The sequence below is a fragment of the Aegilops tauschii genome, chromosome 1, assembly GCF_002575655.3.
Source record: "Aegilops tauschii subsp. strangulata cultivar AL8/78 chromosome 1, Aet v6.0, whole genome shotgun sequence".
In the NCBI taxonomy this organism is placed as follows: domain Eukaryota; kingdom Viridiplantae; phylum Streptophyta; class Magnoliopsida; order Poales; family Poaceae; genus Aegilops; species Aegilops tauschii.
Genome location: NC_053035.3, coordinates 124,042,033 through 124,047,491, shown reverse-complemented (window position 1 = coordinate 124,047,491; position 5,459 = coordinate 124,042,033). Strand labels below are relative to the sequence as shown.

The 5,459-nt window shown below is 49.5% G+C and overlaps 1 long non-coding RNA gene across 1 annotated transcript; it reads right to left on the bottom strand.

Moving 5' to 3' along the window:
* Window positions 1-1,172: 1,172 nt before the first annotated feature.
* On the bottom strand, window positions 1,173-3,911 carry LOC120973919 (uncharacterized). The gene is made up of 2 exons (XR_005769588.3): window positions 2,432-3,911; window positions 1,173-1,644 (listed from the first exon to the last, which is right to left on the bottom strand). It is a non-coding gene; the product is annotated as an uncharacterized lncRNA (long non-coding RNA).
* Between the last annotated feature and the right edge of the window lie 1,548 nt (window positions 3,912-5,459).

Below are 5,459 nucleotides of genomic sequence, written 5' to 3'. Positions count from 1 at the left end.
GCAAGAAAGGGGATCTGAGCAAGGCGAAGGAAGCAGGGAAGACAAGCGCTGTCCACGCCAGCCTTTTTGTAAGGTCGGGCAGTTGCCGAGGCAGCGTGGGGAAGCGGAGACGCCCACGTCCAATCAACCGCTACGCGTCGACCAAGGCCGCGGGCTATTGGGGTCCGCGGCGCTCCGCACTTGACCTTTGGCTTCGCCTCGAAGCCAAGCCCGAGTGTGCCTTGGGCCCGGTGGCTACTGTCGGTGCTCTGGGAACGGGGGTCCCCAGACTTGCCTGCCTGCGGCCCGCGGCGTGGCTCTGCGCGTGGGCCCGTATGGCCCATCTTCATCAACAAGGCGTTCAAGACCCTTGCGAGGGCCAAGCCTCGCAAGGCGGACGACACAAGACCTCCTCAGGAGCGGCCTCACCAGGTTGGCTCGCGAGGGGCGGAGAGATCAAGGCAAGGCAAACCTCGCGAGGTTCTCATGACGTGAGTCATGACGATCAAGATCAGGCAGGCGCCAGCGCGCGCAGTGTCCTTGTTTCCCCTTTGGTGCTAAGGAAGCGAGCGCAGGCGCGGAGTACCGAGGCGTCAAGCAAAAGGTTTCCATATCGGTGCAACGAGACCAAGACCAGCAGAACGGCAAGACGAGGTCACCATGGAGCCTGAGGCGACGTCACCACCAGAGCCTTTTGCAGGCGAAGACCGCTTTTGTCAGGATAAGCTGTACTAGTTGTCCCCTTTCAAATTGGCCGTTGTTGGCTCCCTTCCCGCTTAATATTCGGGAAGAGGACCAGGGCCTCTATAAATAGGACCAGCCACCACGGTAGGAGGGGAGAGAGGAATCCTCACCCACACACAAAGCGCAAGAACACCTCAACCTCAGGAGGCTGTTCTTCCCCTTGTAACTGTTCATCTATAGCCCAAGAGGCAATGCACCACCACCACACTGGAGTAGGGTATTACACCACAACGGTGGCCCAAACCAGTATAAATCTTGCGTCCCTCGTGTTGTGAGTTCATTGAGTTTGACTTTGAGATCTTAGCAAGCTAGGACGTGGATCGGTAGGGGAAGAACTTCGCGCCCACAGAGTTCGAACCTTAAGGGTTTTGCCGGAACCCGTGATCTGACAACAACATCATCACCAACTCAGGACCTGTTTGATTCGTAGGATTTTGAAAACACAGAAATAGGACACGACAATATTACAAGTTTCAAACTGATATTACAAATGTTAGGAGTAATGCTACACCTATGAAGAGGGAATTACTAGGAAGTTTACGTGAGAACTTTCGTTACTTTAGGTGGATGCAGCATTATCGTACAAACTAAAATCCACCGCCCTGACAAGTCACTAATGGGCAAATAAGTTTTCGAGTCTCTGGCCACTTGATGTTTCAAAAAAAAATCAGCTTCTGCGATGACTTTGTCATTTAGACTTAGACGCTTGCGGTGATCAGCACGCCATTCATTGTTGTGCCAAAGAACGACAAACCTTATTACCTTGAGCACACTTGCCTCCAGAACAAAGAACCTGGCCAATTTAATCTCAGATGTGCTGCCTCGGTAGTCGATCAAATCAATTTCTGTAAGATGAAGATCAAGGCATTCGATGAGATTGTTATAGTGCAGCACATTTTTCACTTTTGGGTCTTTTTTTATCTGCAAAAGAAGAGAACATATTAGAGCAGTTTTCTGTATAAGATTGCCGTGTCATCAAGAGATACCAATATCATTCGCTCATACGATAGGGTTGGCTGGCTAGTGATATTTTTTCACTCTCTCTCGCTCTCTCTTTCTCTTTCCTCTCATTTACCTAGGAGTACGTGAAGAGCTCGGGCATTTGTTGCCTTCCACTATGTGGTCGATGCCATATTTCGCAAAACACTACACCACAACACGAATGCAACGACATGTAACCTGTCGGGAGAATGCACTTAAGACGGCAGATATACTGCTGGGAGGGAGTTTCTCCCGGCAGAACTGCCACAAGAACGGCTGCCGGGGATTCCTTGTCCCGGCAGATAAACTATTCAATTTTGTTTATATACCTACTACTGTAGGATTATTTGTTTATACATAATTTAATCTAAATAGCATTCAATTTTGTTTCATGGAATTTTTTAACTCTAATAAATAGTGAAGTAATTGCTCCATTCTTTTTTTAGCCTAGGCGATGCGTTTTTTGTTTGTTTTATTTGACGTCACAAGGGCCTGCAGAGCGATGCGTGCAAGCAGCGGGCCATCAGAAAATTGCACCAATACTGACCGCTTGGCTAGCTAGTTGTCCTTTGCTCGAACAGATGGGCTAGCTAGTTGTCCCATGCAGCAGCCGGACCGGGCATATCAAGGCTAATGAACTCCCTAGAAATTCATTGGGGATGAACAAGCTTCAAATTGAACCAGACAACACAACAATGCAGTACAGAATAAAGGAGATGCATATCACCTGAACATGACTCAAACCAGAGTACTATCCACCAGAGTAAAGTGCATCAGGCTTGATAGGAGCTCCACTGCTCCATCAGATCCATTCACATCCTCTCCACCACATGCACATAACACATTGTAATGGTTCAAAATATTAGACAGGATTTGTAAGCATAAAATTGGACAAAGAACTTGCCTTGGACTGAGCAACGTGCTCAAAGTAGAGGTGCTTAAAGTAGAAGAAAGACCAAGTATGTGCCTTATGGGTTTTTAGTTGCCTGAGTGGAGTCGTTCTGTAAGGACGAGATGAAGCAGCGGTGCAACCCCTGCACAAGAATAGCTAGCTCGAGGTCTCCGCCCCAATTGTTGCAGTTAAGTGATTTGTTTTGCCCAAAAATTGTGCTTTCTAGAACCTATGCCCAAACAATTGTGGTTCCTTGATATTTACACTTAAAACACCTTCCTGTTATAACTGGTCTAAATAGGCACATTATTCTTTTTGATAACCTGAATAGGCACATAGATCATCTGAAAAATGCCCCAAAGCATCCAAAATTTCTAATCACTACACACTTGACTATATTTAGGTGCATCATCCCAAAGAAACTGAATGTATTCGTTAATTTGATCTATAATTAAAAAAATGCAGAAGTGGGAGAGGGTCAATCTGTCATACAGTCATACATCAAAACCAAATCAAATACATTGCATGAGAGATGACCCCAAGCTCCTGGACATACATCAATTCAATTCAAATGTTTTTTCTGGCTCATACAATCGATGCATACATCATACTGCCGAAAAAAGAATGCATCATGAGAGGCTTACCTTGCGATGGATTTTTCTGGCTGGTAGTCAGTGGAGGAGAGAGCCAACAGCAGGAATGGCTCTTGCTGCAGCCGCCAGAGGAGCAAAGCAGCAACAGGCGGTGGAGGAGGCTTAAGAGCTGGCCGATCTGGGGCAATGCTGGCCTCGATCTACTGGACAAGGAAGAACAAGGCCGGCGACCTAGGGCAAGGACGGGGATGCTCCGACGCGGTGGTGGTGCAGCGGCCACGGGCCGTGGCGCAGGCTAGGCGAGGCGTCGATGACCAGAGTCGCGGGGTGGAGGCCGTCCATGGGCGCAGAGGTGGAAGGAGGTCGGGCGGCGGACCAGTGGCGAGGCGCTCGGCCGGTGAGGGCCAGCAGCAGGGGCGGCGTTGAGGATAGGCTGCGGCGACGACGCCATGGGGGAGTGGCGCGTGCTTGCTGCGCGTGAGCTCGTGCGGGGACCAGGCGGCGCTCGGCGTCGACCTTGGCGAGGACGAGGATGGTGGGAACCTGCGGCGGAGGGAGTCGGCGGTGGAAGTTGCGGTCGTGGGCGGAGGGGCTCGGCGGTGGAAGTTGCGGTCGTGGGCGGAGGACCTCGGCGGTGGAGGGCTTGGTCGTGGGGGCGGCGGCGGCGGCGGCGGTTGGGGACGAGGGTTTGGGGAAAACTGGTCGGGGCGGCGGCTATATTTGGGCTTGGTGCAAACGTTTTGGGCTTCTTGGCGCGCTTGGCCCAACAACTTTACGTCTCCCCCCACGGGACTCCCGGCAGACTGCGTGCCTGGGTTTAGTTGTGCCGGCAGATAGAGTGACCTTAATTATTGCTGACCTTCTTGTATGTACTTCTCCCGGCAGTTTATCCGTCTTTTAAGTATTTCTGCCGGCAGTAACACGACCCCGGCAGATGGTTTGCCTATGTTCTGACATTTCTCCCGGCAGTTAATTGCCCCCAATCAAGTATTGTGGTGTAGTGAAAGTATGCCACATAATACGCATCGATGTCAAATCAAAAGATTTTGGCACCGCTCTCGCGATGTGAGAGAGTTGGCACCGCTGTGCACACAGACCCACATGTATAAACAAATCAATCAAAACAACTACACCGGCCTCTCACTCTCCCAAACAAGTGGTTTCTATTGCCTCAGTCCTCTCTCTCTCCCACGCAAGTGTTTTTTCATTGCGTGATTAATTTGGCACCGGAGCAAAGTAGGTGATCCAGATTGGGGCACCAGGTGAGCAATGGAGTGTTGGAAATATGCCCTAGAGGCAATAATAAATGGTTATTATTATATTTCTTTGTTCATAGTAATTGTCTATTGTTCATGCTATAATTGTATTGTCCGGAAATCGTAATACATGTGTGAATACATAGACTACAACGTGTCCCTAGTAAGCCTCTAGTTGACTAGCTCGTTGATCAACAGATAGTCATGGTTTCCTGACTATGGACATTGGATGTCATTGATAACGGGATCACATCATTGGGAGAATGATGTGATGGACAAGACCCAATCCTAAGCATAGCATAAAAGATCGTGTAGTTTCGTTTGCTAGAGCTTTTCCAATGTCAAGTATCTTTTTCTTAGATCATGAGATCGTGCAACTCCCGGATACCGTAGGAGTGCTTTGGGTGTGCCAAACGTCACAACGTAACTGGGTGACTATAAAGATGCACTACGGGTATCTCCGAAAGTGTCTGTTGGGTTGGCACGGATCGAGACTGGGATTTGTCACTCCGTGTGACGGAGAGGTATCTCTGGGCCCACTCGGTAATGCATCATCATAATGAGCTCTATGTGATTAAGGCGTTAGTCACGGGATCATGCATTGCGGTACGAGTAAAGAGACTTGCCGGTAACGAGATTGAACAAGGTATTGGGATACCGACGATCGAATCTCGGGCAAGTAACATACCGATTAACAAAGGGAATTGTATACGGGATTGATTGAATCCTCGACATCGTGGTTCATCCGATGAGATCATCGTGGAACATGTGGGAGCCAACATGGGTATCCAGATCCCGCTGTTGGTTATTGACCGGAGAGGCGTCTCGGTCATGTCTACATGTCCCCCGAACCCGTAGGGTCTACACACTTAAGGTTCGGTGACGCTAGGGTTGTAGAGATATGTGTATGCGGAAACCCGAAAGTTGTTCGGAGTCCCGGATGAGATCCCGGACGTCACGAGAGGTTCCGGAATGGTCCGGAGATGAAGAATTATATATAGGAAGTCCAGTTTC